Below are 24721 nucleotides of genomic sequence, written 5' to 3'. Positions count from 1 at the left end.
ATTTCAACAATGAAGAACAGCAAAGTACTGGTTCTGAACCACCATTCAAAAGATATATAAATATATTTTTAATAGAATCAGACCATATAAAAGAAAGAAAAAACATCCACATATATAATCAAAAAATCAGCAAATAATTACATAAAATGTATTACTTAAATGTACATCAGCCAGCCATAAATAGGGTTATGGCGGTATCCAATTAGCCCCGAACATTATTCAGCACTAATGGATCCCCCGGGGTTATCCAGTTAGCCCTGAAACCGGCCCGAGGCTGGCACTTATTGTGGATTTTTTTGGGAACTGATGTTTCCCGATAAATAATCCGCTAAGTGCAGTGTTTTCGCTGCTTTGATGGCGAAAACACATAGGTCCGTGAACTTATCACAGATCCTATGTTTTTTCTGCTGAAAAATCTTAATTGTTTGGGCGAACAAATAGGATATTGGGATAGAAAAAAATTGGTGAAATACGAGGATTATCAGCGAAAAATCACAGTTTTTCGCCCTCCCGAAAACATATCAGGGCTAATTGGATACCCCCCTCAGTGTGTGTTTATTTAATAGAGCAGTAGAATAGGGCTGTATATGGTCCATAAGGAAATAGTTAGATTCCTTCAATTAAGCATGCAGTCGATGTCACTAGTTGTTAGTTAATTAGTCAATTTAAAATAGCAAGAAAAGTAATATTACCAGTAAGAGGGTGGCCGCCCTATGCACAGAACTTACAATGAAATCCTGAATGTTCCAATATGCAGCACCTGCAGCTGGATGAATTGTAGCTATAGCTCATCTAATGGAGCCTGGGAAGTTAGGCCAGCTGTAATGCCGTTGATGAGGAAATGTGTTTTATATTTTACTCCGCCTGCTGGCTTGGGACGGCTGCCGAGGCTGTAAGCTAAAAGATGTCGTGAGCGGTGCTTGACAAACAGCGTTAATCTTAGATTACCGCTGATTGTTAAATCCTGAAACCTGGCATAACCCCTTTAGCGAATGTTCATTGATAAATGGGGGCCATGGTCTGTAGGGTGCCATGGCACACAGTGTTAGGGTGAGCATTAATTTCCCACTGCTCCATCCCTGTCTATGCCACTGGCATAATCGCTTCTCTTCCTCACCATCAGTTGCACCTGTTCTGCCACCCCATTCACTTTTTGATTCTCACACCTGCTGCTCCGTGGTAGTGTGCTCCTCACTGCTCCCCCGCCTCCTGACACATTTTCTCTCTCTCCTCTTTTCACCTGGCAGCTGGTTTTTGTAGTCTTCAACTCAGCTGCGGTTGTACAGAGTTGTAAAAATCACCAGAAATACTGGCACCTGGAGAGCCTCACAGCGGTTACATTTAATTGACCAGCCACCCACCAAGCCATGCCCCTGTGCCAGCTCCTCCCACACAGTAGTGCCCAGAGTACGTGCCCTGCACACCTCACCCTCATTACACCACAGGCCGTAATACTCCAGAAGGTAAAAAATTGTGCATTAATACATTTGTTTCCTGGCACTGCAAACGTGACACTACTAACCCAGTTTACATTGTTTATTAGATTTGTCCATCTCCATTACCATGGAAACTGTTGGAGACATGCCTACAGTGGAATATTACTGAAACTGTTCAGATACGGTTGCAGAAACAGTAGGCACACTGTATAAATACCATCTTGGAGGGGCAAAACAATTGTAATCTGAAACCAAGAAACATAATAAAAGCATTAGGGATAATTAAAACTCTAACACTGGGATACAGAAGCATGAATTCAACGGAAGAATTCTACTTAAGAAACACAAGAAGGGACATGATGCATTTGTCCGACTCCAACATTTTTCGTTCACACAATAAGCAATTGCTATTCTGTGAAATTAGAAAATAGCAGGAGAAAATTAAATGCATTAAACAAAACACTTTTGTTGATTGGAGGGAGAAATTAAACAGAAGTTCAAATAAACAGGAAGAAAAGGAAAATTCAGTTGTAAAAATCTGAAGATATAGGGGTGAAGTATCCATTTTGAAGTCTATTACTATTTTTTAAGCATGAAATACTCTTTGTCATAGGAACCAAAATTCCAAAATGATTAGAGGTGCTCAAATTAACACCATGTCCAGAATGTAATGACATCAAGGCTTACCAACCCAAGAATTACTGCACCTGCATGACATTCCCGGCTTATTGTAGTTTATTATAGCTGCTGGCATCCCTATATGGCAGGATAAGGCACACTTGGTACTAGTTGACTTTCATTCTGGCTGGTTTGAGATCACTCAGTTGCGTGACCTCAACAGTACACTGAACATGTCTCTGTGCATGTCACACCAAGACAGCTTGTCACAGATAATATCATGTAATTTGTGAGCAGTAAGTTTATAGAGTTTGCCAATGCTTGGCCAGTAAACCTTTCTACCTACAGTCCAGTGGCCTAGCTGAAAGGGCAGTATGCTCACCCAAACATTTACTGGAAAAAAGTTTCTATGATGGCACTGATATTTCTGCAGCATTACTCAATGTAAGAAACATGCCCAGAGATAGTTTACAATCAGCGGTTGCTGTCAGCATCAGCTATAACAGAGGGTTGTAACACAAGTACAAGATGAAAAACTATGTGTGTGGCATAGAATAAGAAACCCGAACAAGCTCACCAGGCAAATCACAGAAATGACTTGGTTTCATAAATAAATAAAATATAAAGTGTAAAATAAATAAAAAGTAGAAAAAAAAATAAAAAAATAAATATATATATATATATATATATATATATATATATACACATATACACAGTATATATATATATATAATATATATAATTTTTTTTAAATAAAATAAAAAATATACACAATAAAATAAAAAAATAAGATGACTTTTTTTAAAGGAATACCCCCAGTTCTATATCTATATTAAGACCATGGGTTTGTAGTGTTTTTAGTAGGTAGATCCACCTAGTTCTGTTCTTTTTTAAGGCTATTACTTGAGATCCACCTCTCCAATCTGGTTCTACTTTTTGTATTCCTATGAAACTTAGTTCCTTAGGGTCCTTATTGTGCACATCTGCAAAATGTTTGGACACACTGTGTGTGCTTAATCCTCTTTTAATGTTATAGATATGTTCTGCCACTCTTATTTTTACTTTCCCTTTTGTTTGGCCAAAATATTGGATTCCACATGGACATTGCAGAACACACACCACTCCTTGACTGTCGCACGTTATTCTGTCTCAAATTTTGTATTCTTGGTGTGTCTTGGTGTGTTTGATTGCTTGTAATTGTCTTTTTTGGTTTAGTTGAACCATTTTGATGTTTGCATCCCTTGCATTTCAGGCAGTAATAGTGTCCTTTATTTCTTTCTTCACCTTCTGTTTTTCTTTCACTGGAAAAATAGCTTTTAGTTAATTCTTGTTTTAGGTTTTTAGCTTTTTTATAGATAACTTGGTACTGGTGGCAATATTTTCTTAATTTCCTCGTCTAGTTGAAGTATATTCCAATGTTTCTTTAAGGTGTGTTCAATCGTCTTATAGTTACTATTATATTGAGTAATAAAAGGTATTTGTGGTTGTTTTTCTGTTCTGGATATTGTATTGTAGTTGATGAGTTCTTGTCTGTTTATTTTTGAGACTGTTTGTTTATTTGTTCTTTGAAGAATTCTTCTTTGCATCCTTTTTGTATAAATTTGTTTTTCATCTCTTCTCTTTGAGTTAAATTGAGCTTTAATCTACGGAATTGGCCTCCTGGGATGTTTTTAATCCACTTTTGGTGGTGATTACTGTGAAACGGGTGCATATAATTGCCATTGACACTTTTTATGTGTCTTCTTGTTCATCATGTATTGTTTTTTATGAATATTTCTAGATCTAGTAAGATAACTTGGGTCTTACTGTAAATTGTAGTGAATTCTAGGTTAAGATTATTATGATTTATGTGTTTGATGAAGTTTTTTAAGTTTGATTTGGTGCCCTTCCAGATAAAGAAAATATCATCGATATAGCGATGCCAGCAAACTATATAATTCAGATGGGTGTTGTGGGACCATATGTTTTCATCCTCCCACCGAGCAAAGGTTTGCATAGCTCGGTGCAAAGTATGTGCCCATTGCTGTCCCCCTTTTCTGCAATAGAAGTCATTATTATGCCAGAAATAGGCCCTGATTCAGACCTGTTCGATAAGGAGCGATCGCTCGTTGCCGGGCGATTGTTGTTCGGGTGCGCATACGGATAATTCGCAGTGCACGTGCGCAAGCTAGTCTCAGTGTTGGGGAATCGTGCCCTCATAGCACACAGACTACCCGCTACTTTGAGTGACAGATAGTGCCATTTGTGGGTGGTAACAGGGCAAGGTACTTGTAAATGGGGGAGTGGTGTTGCGGATGCAGGTGTGTCAGGCCAACAAAATGCCGTTTAAAGAGCGTGCATAATTAGCAAAGTAGCGTCGTTGTGCACGTCACCTTCATGTATTTGAGCCAGCACTGATCGCAGTGCTTGCGGCGGGGGTAAGGCTACCTCAAGGGCTGCGAGCAGCTCCGATGTCTCTCGATGTTACCGATTAATCAAACAATTCCAGGAGATGTCATGTGTTGAGAGGGGAAAGGGGGCGTCTTTATACACTAACGAATGCTCAGTGACATTGCTCGCTAAGACATAGAGGGCGTCCTTACGCCACGCAGTGCAGGCATGTAATTTGAATATCCAGCCCCTTTTTGCCAGTGAGTGACCGCATCTTGTGAGCAGGTCTGAATGAGCTCCATAGTTATGATGAAGAATGAATTCGATATTGGTCATGATGAAGTTAATTTGTTAATTTTTCATGTCTGTATTACTTGATAGGTAATGGCGAGTGGCTTTGCATCGATCATCATGATTTATAAAAGTGTAGAGTGATTTTATATCACTTGTGCAGAGGGTGTATAAATTGTCCCACTTAATTTTTTCAATTAGTTGTAGTATATTCATAGTGTTCTTTAAATAACTTTTTTGTTGATTGACGATCGGTTGTAAGCAGTAGTCAAGGTATTTTGAGAGATTTGAAGTAATGGAACCAATTCCCAAAATAATGGGGCGTCCTGGTGGGTTTGTGAGATCCTTATGTATTTTTGGTAGGTAATAAAAAGTCGGTATTTTAGGGTTTTCCATTATGATGTAATCATATTCTTTTTTTCTTGATGATTTCCATTTCTAATCCTTCTTCTATTCTGTGATAATTTTTTTCTGAAAAGTGAGGGTGGGGTCTGCATTAAATTTTTCATAGGTGTCTGTATCAGATAGTAACATCTTTCTCCTAGCTTTCTTTGTCTAGGATAACGATGGCTCCGCCCTTGTCGGCTGGTTTTATGATTATGCTTTCATCGTTTTTCAACCTTTTCAATCCTTTTCTTTCGTCTACTGTAAAGTTGTATATTGTTGAATTTTTTTCCATTAGTTTAGAGATTTCCTCTTCAACAAGTTTTTGGAAAGTTTCTATATGGGGTCCTTTGATGTGGGTCGGGTTAAATTTTGATGGAGGTTTCAGTGTTGTATGTTGATATCTTGTGGAGTGATTCGTTCTCTTTCTGATGAGGGGATCTTTTAGAAAATATTTTTTGATGCAGAGTTTCCTCACAAATTTCTGAGTGTCCATAAATAGATCAAACCCACTGTAGAGTGGGTAGCAAATTTTAGACCTTTCTTCAACACAGATGATTCCTCTTTTTTTAGTTCTCTCACTAAGATTGAAGATCGTTTTGTTCTCTGTGGATAAATCCTCTTTGATTTCTTCTTCCTTAGTCCTCCTCTTGTTCCTCTCTTTCTAAGGAGGTATTGTTCCTTCTTTTTTTTTCTGGGCTGACTTTCTGTAGTCTGGGGGATACCCTGATCCCCAGATAATCTCTAAAAAATCTTGATTGCCCACTTCATCTGAGTTTTCTTCTAAGTAGTTTAATTTTTGAGTTATTTTTACATGTGTCTCCTTTTTTTGATCTATATTATTCATGAGTGATCTGTAGTTTTGGATAGGTTCTCTCTCTGCTGCTTCTCTTCCTTGTTGAAAAGATCTTCGTACCAATTTGTATGGGTTATGTTGAGTATATGTGAAGTTTTGCTGATTGTACGGTTTATAGTTTCTTTGTTGTCCTGAATATGTTGGGTATTCTTTTATGAGAGGTTCTTTTCTGGTCTGCCACCTGTTAAGGGGTTTACTTTGTTTAATGTCTTTCTGTTGGTTATCTTTGAATCTCTGGTTTATTTGTTTTTGTGGTTTCCTTTGTTCATTTTGTTGTAGATATTTCTTTATATCTTGGTCTCTTATAAATTTCTGTTTTTTTATATATTCCTTCTTCCATTTTTTTGATTTGTCATATCCATGAGGTTTTTGTAATCTTCCAACTCTTGTAATGGTTCAAACTTTTTTTGTGTTGTATTGTTTCATGTATTGTTTGTAATGATTTTCTTCGGTTTTCAATGATTAAGGCCATGAGTTTTCTTGAACAGTTATCTAAAATGTTATTCCACCTAGTGTTAAAATCTGCACTTAGTGGTTCAAATTTTGGTGTTTTTTGTATTCTTAACCCTGTAAGGTTTAGATGCTGTTCTAAGTATTTGGTTAAGGTGGTTATTTCCCTCACTGTTTTGTTTCGGATATATAGTTTTTTTCCAACTTTAGGAACTGGCTACAAAACCTATCATCTTCTATTGGTGTTTCTGGTGGTGCTTCAGTTGTGGTGAAGATGTTTTCCCAGTTCTCTTTTCTATATTTAGGAGTGATGTGTTTGGAATTGTATGTTGAATGCATATTATTTTTAGCTGCAGTTAACTTTAAGATTAGGTACTACTTAAAATGAAAAAGGATATTTGCGCTCAGTCAGTATTAGGGAGCTGCTCAACAAATGATAATTAACTGGAGGGGATAGACTGAGCGCTAGTATGTGCTTATGTTGTTTATGATGTATAAAGAATGAAGGTGAGTGGGAGGGAGAAAAAAATAAGAGAAGTAAAAATATAAAATAACATATAATGATAAAACCAAATCAAACCAAGTAAAACCATAAAAATAGAAAAAATGAATGAAATAATATAAAATAAATGAAATAAAAACTCCAGCACCAATATTAGCTCCCTAATACTGACTGAGTGCAAATAACCCTTTTAATTTTAACCTGTTTCTACCCAGTTTACTTGTTAATTTTATCCTAGTTCAATGTCATTTGGAGTGATATAGATGTACCGGATCTTCCAGGAACTGACATTGATGGGAGGAAATGGGGAGTTGGGTTAGTACCATTGCTGTTTGCATCTGATGTCTAATAAAGCATGTCTGTTCACTATTTCAACACATTGGTATTCAGACTTTTGTTAACACCATTCAAGAATACACACTATTAAATTGTCAAATGCCATATACACTGGAGCTCATACTACAGAAGAGTGTGACCGCCATACAATACACAGAGTATTTTTAATCGCCTGACAATATAATTCCTTAATTGATTAATCTCTCCTCAAAATCATTAACTACTACAGATTCAAATTAACAATCCCATTTAACATAATGTATATATTTAACCCCTTATCCTTCATAATCCCTATTTTTTAATTAGCCAAAACATAATATAATAATTATATTTATGTACATTAAATCCGTAATTGCATCCATTAGTCTCATTAAAATCCTAATTAACCCAATTAAATCAACAACCGCTTATTATTTTTATTTTATAAATATTTTTATTGAAGCATAATGCATCGCAACATCACATAAAATACAACACTTGTGTACAAAGGACCTGATTCAGACCTGCTCGCTAGGATGCGATCGTTCGTAGCTGGCCGATATTTGCATTCTGTGCATGCGTACACATCACAATGTGCGTGCGCGAACCACTGCGACAGATTGGGAAGCGCTCGCTCGCCCAGCATAGACAGCCCAGTTGAACGAGTGACAGAAGAGGCCGTTTGTGGGTGGTAAAAGGGGCAGGCCATTAGGCACGGGGGAGTGGAGGTACGAATGCAGGCGTGCCTGTGTGTTTCAACGCCGTTTCATAGGTGTGCATAATTAACAGGCAGAGTCATTGTACACGTCACCTGGTTGTATTTCACACTGAAGTGATCGCAGTGCTTGCGACCAGGTGTAGTCAACCTCAAGCGCTGCAAGCACATCCGATGGTGCTTGATGAACCAATGTTTTCATGCTCTTCCAGGAGATGAAGTGCGCAAGTGGGCATCTTATGAATGGCTGGTGGGTGTCTGCATACACAAAGTGATCGCTCGCCAAGACATAGTGGGTGTGCTAATGCCCTGCTGTGCAATCACCTGCTTTGCTGGATGTGCGCTGGATTTGCATACGCTGGGAGCAAGCAACCGCATCTAGCGAGCGGCTCTGAATCAGGCCCAAAGTCAGTAAAAGAAGTAAGAAATAAGCAGTGATCAGTGAGTAAATAACCTCATGAATATACAGTCAGGTGCATAAATATTGGGACATTGACAGAATATTCATATTTTGGCCTCTATTCACCCCCACAATGGTTTTCAAATGAAACAAACAAGATGTGCTTTAACTGCAGACTTTCAGATTTAATTTGAGGGTAATTACATCCAAATCAGGTGAACGGTGTAGGAATTACAACGGTTTCTATATGTGCCTCCCACTTTTTAAGGGGCCAAAAGTAATGGGACAAACTACACAATCCTAAATCTAACTTTCACTTTTTAATACTTTGTTGCAAATCCTTTGCAGGCAATTACAGCCTGAAGTCTGGAACGCATAGACATCACCAGACGCTGGGTTTCATCCCTGATGATGCTCTGCCAGGCCTCTACTGCAAATGTCTTCAGTTCCTGCTTGTTCTTGGGGAATTTTCCCTTTAGTTTTGTCTTCATCAAGTGAAATGCATGCTCATTCGGATTCTGGTCAGGGGATTGACTTGGCCATTGCATAACAATCCACTTTTTAGCCTTAAAAAACTCTTTGGTTGCTTTTGCAGTATGCTTCGGGTCATTGTCCATCTGCACTGTGAAGCGCCGTCCAATAAGTTCTGAAGCATTTGATTGAATATGAACATATAATATTGCCCGAAACACTTCAGAATTCATTCTGCTGCTTTTGTCAGCAGTCACATCATCAATAAATACAAGGGAACCAGTTCCATTGGCAGCCATACATGCCCACGCCATGACACTACCAACACCATGCTTCACTGATGAGGTGGTATGTTTTGGATCATGAGCAGTTCCTTTCCTTCTCCATACTCTTCTCTTCCCATCACTCTGGTACAAGTTGATCTTTGTCTCATCTGTCCATAGGATGTTGTTCCAGAACTGTAATGGCTTTTTTAGATGTTATTTGGCAAACTCTAATCTGGTCTTACTGTTTTTGTGGCTCACCAATGGTTTACATCTTGTGGTGAACCCTCTATATTCACTCTTGTGAAGTCTTCTCTTGATTGTTGACGTTGACACATATACACCTACCTCCTGGAGAGTGTTCTTGATTTGGCCAACTGTTGTGAAGGGGTTTTTCTTCACCAGGGAAAAAATTCTTCTGTCATCCACCACAGTTGTTTTCTGTGGTCTTCCGGGTCTTTTGGTGTTGCTGAGCTCTCTACGGTGCGTTCTTTCTTTTTAAGAATGTTCCAAACAGTTGATTTGCTATCTCTCTGATGGGTTTGTTTTGATTTTTCAGCCTAATGATGGCTTGCTTCACTGCTAGTGACAGCTCTTTGGATCTCATATTGAGAGTCGACAGTAACTGATTCCAAATGCAATTGTCACAGCTAGAATCAACTCCACACCTTTTACCTGCTTAATTGATAATGAAATAACGAGGGAATAGCTCACACCTGTCCATGAAATAGCTTTTGAGTTGATAGTCCCATTACTTTTGGCCCCTTAAAAAGTGGGAGGCACATATAGAAACCGTTGTAATTCCTACACTGTTCACCTGATTTGGATGTAATTACCCTCAAATTAAATCTGAAAGTCTGCAGTTAAAGCACATCTTGTTTGTTTCATTTCAAAGCCATTGTGGTGGTGAATAGAGGCCAAAATATGAAAATTCTGTCAATGTCCCAATATTTATGCACCTGACTGTATGTTGGATTGGCAGAGAAAAATATGGGGTACACAAATAAGCAGAAAAGCCACCACCAAGGTAATAATATATAGGCAACAAAAGATGTTCAATATATGTGTGTACCCAGGGGGATACATATTGGTGGCAGAGAACGTGGAGCGATCATTAGAGCTCAGTTAAAGTTAACTAGAGAGATTGGGGGATTATTATCAAATATTCAGAGCTCATACCAAGAGGTATTTTATAATCTTTTGTGGATCTGAAATCTAGTGGCATTAGGAAGTGTATCAATGTAGCTCTCCCAAACTTCAAATAAGAAACCTGTACATTGATCCTTTTTGCACAATATCTCAATCCAAGCCATCCTAAACACATGTCCCAACTTCTTCTTGAAAAGAGCAAAAGAGGAGGGCTCTCTTTGAATCCAGTTTGGAGAATGTTTTTTGGAGCACTGTTTGCTAATAGCAGTTTCTCACTGCCCCTACTTAATCTCAAAGTATCGGAGAAAAGCCCCACTACGGTCCACTCAGGGTCAAAAGGAACATAGTTCACTTCAACAACCCCTTATTATTATTGGTATTATCTACCATCAACTATACCCAACCACCTCTGCAGTGTATGGTGGTCACTAGGTTGTTTTCTGCATTGTATGGCAGTCATAGGATGTTCGCAGTATTGCATAGTGGTCACTAGGATGTTCTTGATATTGTATAGTGGTCAGTAGGATGTTCATTGTATTGTATAACAGTCACTAGGGTGCTCTCTGTATTCTATGGTGTTCACTAGAATGCTCTATGTCATGGACTAGGGTGCTCTCTGTATTGCTTGGTAGTTATTAGGATACTCTTTACAACACTGATACTGCCCTCCTCGTCCCAACAAGGTGAGAAGTGAGGAAAGGATTGAGTTCTCGGTCTAGAAAAGTTTGTTTGAGTATCTGTCAGATAGTACTGATAGGTGTTATGGCATTGATATAACAATTTTCAGTTATTTAATTGGGTATATAAAAACATGCTCATGATTTTTGCCTTGTCTGGTTTTTTTTTATATCATGTAGGTTGCAGAGTCTGGACCACTTGTTTGTGTTTAAAGTGGTTAAATTCGAAGAGTACTATTAAGAGAGGGTCAGTGTCAGATCTGTGATAGCAAGTATCTAACACAGTCGCTGCGTGACCCCCAACACTCAGAAACTTTGATTAACATGTAACTTACACTTGCAACCCTCCATGTGTTATAAGTACAGTATATTGATTTGTGTTTTGGTTTTTATCTTAAGACAGAGTTTTTTTAGACACGGTTCCTATTCCAGCACCCTATACCTCAAGCAGTGGATTGGGGCATGGAAAATTGCATCATTCTTGAAATCATACCTATAGTGACCAGCACCCAATGTTATGTAAAAAGAAAATGTATGACCTGTCATCATATGAGGCCATTGGGATTTGGCTTGTTTATTGAAATTAAAATAATACTATACCAGCAGCTAAGGCTGGGCACGCACTAGACAATGTGTACCCAGCCCGACATCCGCAGCGACAGGATCCGGCGGGGGAACTGGCATTGGCAAGTACATACACACTTGCGATGTTGGCAGCGACGGCAGGAGCCATGCTGCATTCGGCAGCATGGCCCTTACTAACGACATCCCCCGTCGGCTCTGCATGTAGGACCGCGGGAGCACACATCTAGAGGATGTGCCTGATATGTCGGTCCGAACCGCCGGCTCGGATGACATATTATCGTCTAGTGTGTACCCAGCATAAGATAGCTCATGTGGGGGGAAAAAATAAAAAAAAAAGATTACTGCATCAAGGCAAATTCCAAAAATGAAATGGTTTGATAAACCCAACAGTTGATTCCAAGGATGTGCCCGATATGTCGGTCCGAACCGCCGGCTCAGATGACATATTATCGTCTAGTGTGTACCTAGCATAAGATAGCTCATGTGGGGGGGAAAAAATAAAAAAAAAAGATTACTGCATCAAGGCAAATTCCAAAAATGAAATGGTTTGATAAACCCAACAGTTGATCTACTTTACAATAGAAATCTATAAAAATGTCAGACATACAGACAGAGCTAAAGCAGCATAAGAGTGCTCGTGTGAAAAGAATAAGAAACCCCAACAAGCTCACCAGGCAAATCACAGAAATGACATGGTTTCACAAAGCCAATACTTGTCTTTCATTAACAAAGGTTCTTCAGTGCAGGTCATGGAGCATCCAGCTTATCAGGCACCTCTTGTCACATTCAAAGGAATATTTTGTCAGTACGTGATTCCCCCCACCTGACCTCTTCCCACAGAGAACTATCTGTAGGAAGGGCCAGGGAATGATACAACCCATTCTACATCCTATGATGTTACATTTTATGTATAGTTCTACTGTATATTTTATATTTATAATTATCTATATGTGATACATTTGGTTTTGTTATGTATATATTATAATACAAGTTTTAAATATTCTACTGTATATATGTTATGTTCATAATTCAATAGTATTACTGTACTGTATACAGTATATGTTATGTTTATTACTTAATTATAAATACCTGACTGCTATTACTGCAGGTGAGGTCCATTGACTGTAAATTACTGTTAATGAAAGAAGTACTAATGTAGGGACGAAAATAGCTCAAAAGTGCAAAATTTAAACTGTGTTTGACCATTTTAATGAAATCCATATCCAAACCAAAGCAAAACATATGAGGATTTTTTTTTTGCAAGAATAAAACCAAAACATTAAGATGGTTTTGAACCAAAACCAAAATAGTGTGATAAAGTAGTACTGCATGTATTAAAGATGTGTTAATGGCTAATATGGGAATTTAGATAAATGCTTCAATAACATAATATTATAGTGAACACGGATGGGTTTTAGATCTCAAAGCATCTGACAAAAATAGGCAGCCTAGACGAGTCATTAGATTCTTATCTGCCATCAGACACAGTGTTGCTGTGATATAGTTTTTACAATTGGCTGTCCTTTTGAATCAAACTTACTATGTAAATGTGGAAATCACTGTGATATATCATCCTTAACATGCGGCTTATCCCAAGAGACAGCTGCAAAGAGTCTTACAATGATAAAAAAAACTTGTCTCAATATTTTTCTTCTAACCCCATGTGGATTCTATTTACCAGACATAACAACCCATAAATGCATTACAGGGATATCTGGTGCATTTTATGCTCTACCCATTCTGATCAGAGAGAATGGAATGTTACAAATTTAAGCATTTTCAAAACTATTCTGAAAATGTTTTTTGTTCCTCATTTGGCCATGAAATACTGCGAGTTGTACAGTGGAATTTCATACCTCCCAATACTGGATGTGGTCACACCCTCTGCCTAATTCTGCTCATTATCTGCCTATCATCGTTTAGCTGCCACTCACTGTAGAGCAGAGAATGGACAAACCGACCCTAACTGCCCATGCAATACAATCCTGTACATGACAATAGGACAGAGCCCTCAAATAAGGGACTGTTCCAATTAAATCAGTTATTCCAGATCTTTCCTGACCACAGCACATGGCAAACGATAAAATCTTATCACAATTCTGTGTTTGCTTCCAATTAAATATACATATTCTACTATACAGCTTACTTTTGGAATCCCCCTGGTTCTCAGAATTCCTGCATTTCCCCCTGGTTAGGTTTGCACTCATGCTTCTGAGATACAATATATAGTATATGTGACATCTGAATTTAACTGGCTGACAAGCCAAGAAACAGCACATAGACCCAATCCGAGGGTGGCAGGGTGGTACTCATTGTTGTTATGTCTTTCAGCGATTTATATAATATATATAACTCTTTAAAATATATAGCTATTCGCTGTCAAAATAAGCCCCACCAAAGATCGGTTAAAACCGCGCCCCCAATGCACAGAAACCCCAATCACACACAATAATGCCCCGTTTTGTTAACCATGCCCACTTTCTGGTGAAGCTCAGTCCATTTCCCTGTAAGCCAGACCCCTCCCTAGGACAACTAATCTTGACTCCTGCTAAACTCATGACAGTTGGGAGGAATGGAGGACAGACCAAATTGCCTCCATGCTGCATTTATTTTATGAAAATCATTTGCATTGTTGATTGAAATCATAGCAAACTGAGATAGCAAGGAGAGAAGCAGGATTGGGGTGGCACAAAATGGTCACCCCAGGGTGGGAAAAGAATGTATATATAGACCTACCTGCTCTTTGTTTTCTGCGTCACAATGCGTTTCCTTGTCAGCTTGGAGTTCTACCAGTACTTCACTTTGTCTCCTCTAGAAAATAACAGGTAATTTACTGACACCCCTAGAAGAGAGGCCGGATCTCCTGCATCCCGCCCACTTCCTAGTGAAGTGGGCAGGATGGGGAGATAATTGATGGGAATCGCAGGTTCGTAGGAAGGGGTTTAAATGCTGTGAATCGCGTCACTTTAGCTCCGCAACTCTCCTCGCAGACCCATGATGGGGACAGGGCCTAATGATATGAGAGTCCGGGTCGCCCCTAAAATGGTTAGCTGTGTCTCTCTAGGGATGGCCATCAGTGGGCTGCCCATCGATGGTCACCATTGATGGTTCTGTTGGTAATTACCGTCAATGGCACAAGACCGTCTACTGTGAACCAATGCTGGTTTGTAACATTCAATTGCCACCGCTGCTGGGGGGCATGGTGGTCACGGGTCAAACAAAATCTGGAGAGTGGTTTAGTGGGCTGCCAAGGGGTAGGGCTAAGATCTGCGCCGTCAGGAAGAAGAAAACAATATCAGTTCCCAGTCTGACATCTTTGGTAGAGAGTCTGACATCGATGGTGGAGAACCATTGTATCTCTGTCATCGAAGGAGAAACCATCGACCATCCGTAGTCTACCATCGATGGTTCTTAACTCTTGATGGTTGATGGCCATCCCGACTCTGGGCTTCTCACAGAGAGGAGAAACCAAAAGCAGGCAAGTATGATTTAACTGTATTTGTGATGCCATAATCCGTATGTTGAAAACTGATTATATGCAATTAATGCTGGGTCAAATAATTAAACATATTTTGCACTAAAAGGAGCCTACAAAAGTCTTACTGAATTTAATGTATATAGGGGAGATTCATTTAATAAACTGTGTACTCTATAAGCTATATACTGCAGGAGCCACTGGTACCATATGCACTGATTAAATCTATGGAATCAAAACAGGCTGCAGTTATATCTATGCGATTAAAATAAAATGTAATTTAAATGTAAATAGGGTAAATGAGGAGTAATTTGAATGTCCCCATCAAAAGAGAGGAGGAGAGGGAATTACATTGTCCACTCTCTGATCTTTGGAATACTATTGCTTGTTAAAAACAAGATGTGAGTCTGCAAATGCTTTATTCTCTGTATATTAAATGCACATTCTGCTGTACTCTTCCATGAATCGTAGTCAGTGCATCCAGTGATAGCATATTTTAGTTTGGCAGTGTTAGCTCTGTAATATGATCAGATGCAATTCTCTTGCATATAATTTAGTCTTATTAAAATTATATACCCGTTTAACATAATATTAGTATTATTATTAATAAGCAATATAAATAGTGATTGCAGAAATAATTCTAAATAAATCATTTTAGATTAGAAGGACCCTTATGTACTGTTGGCAGAAGGACAGCCTCAAATGAAAAGCAAATAGGATATTTTATGTGAGATGAAAGCTTATTCAAAAGCTTTCTGTAATACAAATTTATGGTGAATTTATTATAGAAAGAGCAGAATCAAAGAACCTCGGGGGACTACAGTATCTTCCATGTCAACTGTACTAAAAATAAAACTAAGATTTGCAGTTGAACTGCGATGACATCAAATCTTCTCCACTCGGTATCAGTAAATATGTAGCTGCAACAAGCTGGTATTATAATTTAGGGATCTGCAGTGTCTCTTGTGTACATCTCATTTGCATTAATGAGAATGAATAATTAACAATACAGCTATCTCACACATCCCCTGACAGTGGTCTAAACTCATAACCTGTCATCTGTGTGACCCCTACTGCTGTCCACCTTCTCTCATCATCCACATTTCTGTTTCACTGTTCTCTTGAAGCTAATAGTTACAGTATGTTCATTCATATTACTGAGACCGGATAATCCTCCATTCTCCAACATACTGTCAGTGTCCTCCCTTTATTCTTTCCAATCACCTCCCCCTCTATTTCTTATTATCCACTCTTGCGCCTATAGTAATACTTTTTATTCCATTTTATGTTTACACCTTAACTCTATGTCATACTTGTCTACTTTTTTATATGTTCTGTCCACACTGGAAGATGCTGGAGATTCTGGAGGGGACGTCGAGGTAGGATTCACAGCATTATGCTCAGTGTCGGACTGGGGCATGAGGGGCCCATTGGGAGAATCAGTGGTAGGGGCCCATGCTTAAGGGGTATGGTCATCCACCAGAGGGGGTGTGGCCAGCCACCACAGATGCTTGACTAACCATTAGGCAAATCTTGGTGTAGATTCTATAGAAGGGAACCAAGCCCCCATGTTGATCAGTGGTCCTGCTCCACCAGATGACAGACTGTCTAATAGAGTAACAATTTATAATTTGAGGTCTGAAACCTGACACCTAGAGGAGGGGGGTGGGCCCCTGTACCCTTGTGGGCCAGTCCAACCCTGATTGTGCTGCAAAGAGCGGTGCCATGATAATGCGATTCACCAAACAGCCCACTCTGGGACATAGAGGGGTATTCAATATGAAACGTTAACTTCACTATCGAAGTTAATGTTTCATATCGGAGTTTTTACCTGCGTTAAAGTATCGGGCGCGCTCCCGCTTATACCCGTATTCAATATAAAATTAACGAAAACGGGAAACTCCGAAGTTGGATTTGCGTAAAGTTACGAATTTTTCCTTAAAAAAATTGTAAGACCCCCCCTAAAGTAGTAAAAACATGGGGGAACACTATGGGTACCCCCGTTTTAGCCTTTAATTGAAAGTCGGGGATTTAAATAGCCCGCAGCAGGTGTTTTTTTCCGACATTGAAGAAGTGATGCAGAAGAGCACTTAGGTTATTTTTTTCGTTTTTTTTAAGTGGTCCCATCAAATTTGGGGTACATGAAAATGGGTACTAGCATATTTTGATGTCCCTAAAGTAAGTTTTTAATAATTCTGCATTTGTGCACCTACCGCTATAATTCTATTCTAGAAAACATCTGCCGTATACTTGCAGAATAGCCCTGAACCTATTTCCCTATTGTTAAACAATTTTTGCCCATTTTTTTTTTTCACCCCACTTTTTAAAATAATTTTTTGGGGTGTAGCTACTTTTTAAAAAAAACTTTTTTTGACACAGTTCATTTTTAAATGTCATTCCCAGGGGTGCAGGCTATTTTTTTTAAGCCTGCACCCCTAAACCCCAATTCTGCACTTTTTTTCGACACCTATTCAATGGTGAAAAGTTATCACCATTTTTTATCAAAGACTTTTCAAAACTGCGATAAGTCTTTGAAATTGAATACGGTGGAAAAGTAAAACCTGCGATAATGACGTCATACCTCCGATATTAACGCAAAAACGATGTTTTCGCTCCCATATTGAATACCCCTGATAGTTTTACCCATATATGCAGATTTCAATTTAGTGTGGATCTAAATTTTTTTGTATATTTAGTATGGGATCTAGCATTTCCATATATTTACTGCAGTATGGATCCAGCCTTTCTGTATATTTACTGCAGTATGGATCCAGCATTTCCATATATTTACTACAGTATAGAGCCAGACTTTCTGTATATTTACTGTAGTATGGATCCAGCCTTTCTGTATATTTACTGCAGTATGGATCCAGCCTTTCTGTATATTTACTGTAGTATGGATCCAGCCTTTCTGTATATTTACTGCAGTATGGATCCAGCCTTTCTGTATATTTACTGTAGTATGGATCCAGCCTTTCTGTATATTTACTGCAGTATGGATCCAGCCTTTCTGTATATTTACTGTAGTATGGATCCAGCCTTTCTGTATATATCCTGCAGTATGGATCCAGCCTTTCTGTATATTTACTGTAGTATGGATCCAGCCTTTCTGTATATTTACTGCAGTATGGATCCAGCCTTTCTGTATATTTACTGTAGTATGGATCCAGTCTTTCTGTATATTTACTGCAGTATGGATCCAGCCTTTCTGTATATTTACTGCAGTATGGATCCAGCCTTTCTGTATATTTACTGCAGTATGGATGCAGCCTTTCTATATGTTTATTGTAGTATGGATCCAGCCTTTCTGTATATTTACTGCAGTATAGAGCCAGCCTTTCTTTATATTTCCTGCAGTATGAATCCAGCCTTTCTGTATAATTACTGTAGGTTGGATCCAGCCTTTCTGTATATTTACTGTAGTATGGATCCAGCCGTTCTGTATATTTACTGTAGTATGAATCCAGCCTTTCTGTATATTTACTGTAGTATGTATCCAGCCTTTCTTTATATTTCCTGCAGTATGAATCCAGCCTTTCTGTATATACAGTATACTTTAGTATGGATCTAGCCTATTTGTATATTTACTGCAGTATGGATCCAGCCTTTCTGTATATTTTCTGCACTATGGATCCAGCCTTTCTGTATATATACTGTAGTATGGATCCAGCCTTTCTGTATATTTACTGTAGTATGGATCCAGCCTTTCTGTATATTTACTGCAGTATGGATCCAGCCTTTCTGTATATATACTGTAGTATGGATCCAGCCTTTCTGTATATTTACTGTAGTATGGATCCAGCCTTTCTGTATATTTACTGCAGTATGGATCCAGCCTTTCTCTATATTTACTGTAGTAGATCCAGCCTTTCTGTATATTTCCTGCAGTATGGATCCAGCCTTTCTGTATATTTACTGGAGTATGGATCTAGCCTTTTTGTATATTTCCTGCAGTATGGATCCAGCCTTTCTGTATATTTCCTGCAGTATGGATCCAGCCTTTCTGTATATTTACTGCAGTATGTGTCCATCCTTTCTGTATATTTCCTGCAGTATGGATCCAGCCTTTCTGTATATTTCCTGCAGTATGGATCCAGCCTTTCTGTATATTTACTGCAGTATGTGTCCATCCTTTCTGTATATTTCCTGCAGTATGGGTCCAGCCTTTCTGTATATTTACTGCAGTATGTGTCCATCCTTTCTGTATATTTCCTGCAGCATTTATGGGTCCAGCCTTTCTACATGTTTATTGTAGTATGGATCCAGCCTTTACTGTATATTTACTGTAGTATGGATCCAGTCTTTCTGTATATTTCCTGCAGCATGGATCCAGCCTTTCTGTATATTTCCTGCAGTATGGGTCCAGCCTTTCTATATGTTTATTGTAGTATGGATCCAGCCTTTCTGTATATTTACTGTAGTATGGATCCAGCCTTTCTGTATATTTCCTGCAGTATGGATCCAGCATTTTTTTCTGTATATTTAGCAAGGAGTCGGCCTGTTCTATATATTTCTGAGCATTTTACCAAAGTGGATGTAACATGGAGGAACTCCATTTCCGATTATAAAAGCAGCTAATGCTTCGGCAGCTCTCCCTCGCCACCCTGATGCATGAGCCAGCCAACAGGCACACATGCACAGTAAGCAGTGGCATCATGAGGCGCTGCCGGGGGTGCGGGCTATACCCGGGTTTCACCCTCAAGAGTCGGTCACACCAAAATGCCGGCTGCTCTGCAGTGACAGGAGCCGGGTGCTGCAGTGAGGCTCCTGCCATAGAAGAGGAGCTGACAGTGCAGACTGTCCAGTCTCCGGGGGCAACCCAACATCTCCGGTGATGCTGGGCTGCTCCCAGAGTGATGTTATCAGGATCCCCCACGAAGCCACGCTCCCTTTATTTAGGTCATGCTAATTTGTCTGCTGAGTGTGCACCAGGTGTCACCAGACCCAGTGACGCCCCTGACAGTAAGCGTGCAAGGTCTGAACCTGGAAGCAAAGTAATAACAATAAACATTGGGGTAACTAGGGCAGGCCCACCGGGGCCCGTGCCCTGGGCGCCGTGGGACCGGTGACGAGGGGGGGACGTGCTGCCGGCCATGGTATAGGTCCGCCCTAGTCAGTCAGTGTAGTGCGGACTGCAATGAGTGTGGTCTGCACAACACAGTTACACACATCACTGCCGGCACTGGGTAGTACACTCATACTACCCGGCAGCGATGTGTGTGTTTCAGCAGCCAATGAGAGTCAGACAGACTCTCATTGACTGCTGAGCCTACTGCCAGAGCCAGGCTGGAGCTCACTCATGAGCTCCGCCTTCTGGCTCCTGCAGTGGGTGATGGGAGAGATGTCCTGACGTCCCACCCATACTACCGAGTGGGACCGAGCGGAAGATGGAGGAGCAGACAGCGGCGGGCGCGGCAAGAGCGGTGATTCAGGTAAGTCAGTGTTTTGTGTATGTATGTCTGTGTGTGTGTGAGTGTGTGTGTTATGCACTCCTGGCCGGGGGCACAGTATCACTACTGGGGGCACTGAATAGGGAGGACCACTACGAGGGTCACTGTATAAGGGGCACTGCATAGGGAGGATCACTAACGGGGGCACTGTATAAGGGGCACTACTGGGGGCCTGCATAAGGGGGACTACTACTGGGGGCACTGTATAAGGGGCACTACTGGGGGCCTGCATAAGGGGGACCACTTCTGGGGGTACTGTATGAGGGGCACTACTGGGGGCCTGCATAAGAGGGACCACTACTGGGGGCACTGCATACTTGGGGTACTGTATTAGGGGCACTACTGGGGGCCTGCATAAGAGGGACCCCTACTGGGTGCACTGTATAAGGGGGACTGTAAAAGGGGCACTGCATAGGGGGGTACTGTATAAGCTTGCACTACTGGAGGCACTCTATAAAGGGCACTACTGGGGGAACAGTACAAAGGTGCGCTACTGGGGGCACTGTATAAAGGGCACTACTACATGGGGAACTGCTACTGGGGACATTACAGTGGGCATTGCAAGAGGGGCACTACTACTTGGGGCATTAAGGTACATATGAAATGGAAAGGAATGTTCCCAGAGTGACAAGAAAGGGGTGTTTCATGTTGACACGGACCATTTTTCAGTGGCCACACCCCTTGTGGTATGTGACCACACCCATTTTTCGGCACACACACACATAGGGGGGGCTCCATTTTTTATCTTGCCCTGGGCTTGAAATACCCTAGTTACGCCACTGACAGTAACTATCACTCGCTTACAGTCCTTTGCTGGGACAGGTCTTTTTCGAAAGTGCAGTCCCGGCGCCCCAACTTTAATAAATGCATTTGGTAATTGTCAAGAATGCATTGCGAGTTGAAGCGTAATTATTATGTTCCAACTGCATTACAAAAAGCGGTTGGTGATAAATACACCCCTTAGTGTGCATATTACTTTTTCTGTACGTTTTCTTTCTATCCAGCTTTTATCTTCCTAGTTGTACTGTAATTTTCCGAATGTTACTGCTTAGGGCAAATGCATGAATAATTAGGCTGAGTCTGATGTCTTAAAACTGTTTTAAATTGTGACCAGATTATTTAATAAAGATGCTAAATTGTTGACTACAAATTGCTGCTGAGTTCCTGCAAGCTATGTTGTTTTGGGTATTTATTCTGGCAGGTTACCTGACTAATTTACTAAATTGTTGTATGTGAAGCATCTAACAAGCATTTAACAAAATCTTTTTATTGCATATTTATAAACAAAACTTGCTACCTGCAAGCATTAAGGAGCATAGTTATCAATTATCAGGTTCTACAGCCGGAAATTGTCATTTCTTATCGCCACTATTTGCGACAATAAGAAATTAACATTCACCTGAATGTATATAAAAAAAAATACACATGCAGGGACAAGGGCTCTGCATTTGCGGTAACCCTGTTGGGACCCCACTGTGTGTGGCGTACTGACCACACATGCTCTGTGGCCATTGCCCATAGGTTAAATGCTCTATAGCCATTGCCCATAGGCTACAGCAGCTAACGCCATCTTCAGATGGTGTTAGTGCCTGGACCAAACTCCGGAATTCTTTGCCAAACTCTAGAATGCTTTGCTTCACGGGGGCTGCGGCTGGTATTGTAACTGGAGATATCTGGAGAGACCACGGCAGACATGGAGAGATTTGCTGCGGTCCCTCCTTGATACATTGATTTGATACTTAATATATACAGGTATCCTCCAAAATGGGTGTTTTCGGGGGGGGGGGATATGCTGCAAATATGAAATGATGAATAGGCCCCTAAGTATCCCCAGGAGATATCCCCCATTTTGATTGCAAATCTAGCCCCAATTTTTCTTTGGGCTTTGAGAAAATGACAAATTTACCAAGCTCCAGAATGTGACATTATTATAAACTATGAGCTACACTGTACAAAGTTATACAGGGAGGAATCCTAAGTATCCATCTCCCGGAACACATTGTGGTACTCTGCACTCACACAAGCGCAGCGACCTGAAAGTACACTGATCATATTACCGATCATTGTACTCCTAATAGATCGCTGCGGCAGGCTGCTTTTAGAGCCCCTGTCCCTGCATGTGATTTTTGTTAAATGCCGACTAAGGGCCTGATTCAGAGCCACTCGTAAGTGGCAGCTCGTTCGCTCCGAGCGATGTTTGGCCAACTGCGCATGCGTACGGATCGTTATACGCATGCGCTAGCCAGTCAGTGCGGTCGAAATTCATGTGCTCGCAAAATAGCGAATGCCTGATAATTTGAGTGACAGAATGAGGCGTATGTGGGTGGTAACAGGGGAAGGTGCTTGAAAACGGGGAGTGGAAATCAGAACGCAGGCGTGCTTAAAGGTCAAAACGGGCGTTTTATGGGTGTGCATAATTAAAACAGCAGCGTCATTGACCACGTCACTGAGTTATTTTATAGCCAGAACTGTTCGCAAAATTGTGGTAGCAAAAACCGACCACAAGAACAGCGAGCAGTTCATACCCTGGTCGATGTACTCGATTAATCTAATAAATAGCGGACATGACGTAGGATGCGAGCGGCCAGGGGGCGTAGTTTCCCAAAAAACGACCGCAAGTTTTGTTCGCTCGTTCAGACCTAGAGGCGTGAACAGACCGCAAACAGCGAACGGTTCATTTGAAAAGCCACCCCAATTTTCAGGACGAGCGAGCGCTAATTGCATCCGGCTCTGAATGAGGGCCTAAGTCCCGATAATTGATAAATATGCCCCTAACTGTTGTTGATGTTGCTCACTTCTTAAACTGAACATGAAAAATATAATTTGATCTCTTTTATTGTCAGGTGGGACTGTGATTATACAGTATGTAGCAAGTTATTTATCCAGATCAGTCTGGATTGTATGACATTTAAATCAATTTGGATCTGCTTTAATCATTGGCCAGTTTGCTGGTACTTGTGGTCCTGTGGTTAGGGTTAGGCACTAGGGGGAGGGCTAGGGTTAGGCTGCAGGAGGGAAGGATTAAGGTTAGGCTGTGGGACGGGAGGGTTAGGGTTAGGTTGCTGGAGGGGTAGGTTAGGGGGAGGGTTAGAGTTAGGCTGCGGGAGGGAGGGATAGGGCTATTCTGCAGGATTGGAGTCTTAGGGTTAGGCTGTGGGAGGGGTGGGTTAGGGTTAGGAGGCAGGTTAGGGTAAGGGTTATAATACTTGTAGAAATCTGTTGGGATTCTGACTGTTGGCATCCTGACCATCTGGATCATGTACCCGTTGAAAAACATCAACCATTTGCATGAATATCGTCAAAACGACCGACTCGGAATCAGGTCCTTAATCTTATTTAGCAATGTCACACTGAAAACTAATATTTTGTTTTTACACTGCTCTGCACAATGTAGTGCTTTTACTTAGCAAGGGCCCATCACTCTTATCCTTCACCTGCCTCTTCACAGACCAATGTACTTTGACGTAATTCTATGGCTATGCACAAGTGCAAATCACCAGACAGGATTTTGTGCTTTGTAAATTAAGCCATCTGCATTCATCAGTATCCAACACACCCCTCCAGTGCCAAATCCATTCTGATTAAATTACTAACACATGATGTACAGTCAGTAACCCATAGCAACCAAACATACATTAACATTAATTTTTCACTTGTGCTGTATTAATAAAAGCTAATTGCTTATTAGTTATTATGGGTGACCGCACTTCTGCACCATGATAGTAAATCACCCCCATTGTTACAATTAGTGCCCAGAATGTCATATCAGCAAATGCTGAGATGAGCCAGGCTGCGGCAATGTCTGTGTGGAAGTGTTGGCCAGTGACAGCAGCAGACAGTATCTTTGTAATGCATTTGCTGGGCACACAGAATGATTGATAAGCTATAGGCGGCTGGGACTCGGTGTGGGGACACATTAGATCCCTCTGCTGAGATCAAACCACTCTAAACTGTATTGGCCAGCAATGTATGAACAGAGCTGCCAACACTTCAAAGCCGTTTTCAGGGACACAGTGCTGCTGAGTTGGTGCATCCTTCCCACTGGATCAGTTGGAATGCTAACTGAAATTCATTTTACATGTTAAATGTTCTAGTTCAAGAAATATTAACATTTAAAGCCTAGATAATTAGTCTGGATTGTAAAAATTGTAGCTGACATACAGAAAAAGAGAAATGTTATTACTCACTTAATCAATACTGAAAAATAGGCAAGTTCGCAACTTTGCATCAGAACAAGATGAGAACTAACAGAGTGTTCAAAATAAAATATACTCCTGTTTTATTTAATATCTTACATACTGTATAAATACAGCT

General features: G+C 40.4%; 1 protein-coding gene across 1 annotated transcript in view; it reads left to right on the top strand.

Annotated features, from left to right (window-relative positions):
* The window catches only part of MMP17 (matrix metallopeptidase 17), a 172423-nt gene that overhangs the window by 85517 nt on the left and 62185 nt on the right, over window positions 1-24721 (top strand). The gene's annotated exons all lie outside the window — the stretch shown is intronic.

This window comes from Taudactylus pleione, unplaced genomic scaffold (assembly GCF_031769625.1).
Source record: "Taudactylus pleione unplaced genomic scaffold, aTauple2 ptg000282l, whole genome shotgun sequence".
In the NCBI taxonomy this organism is placed as follows: Eukaryota; Metazoa; Chordata; class Amphibia; order Anura; family Myobatrachidae; genus Taudactylus; species Taudactylus pleione.
This window is presented reverse-complemented; position numbering and strand designations above follow the sequence as displayed.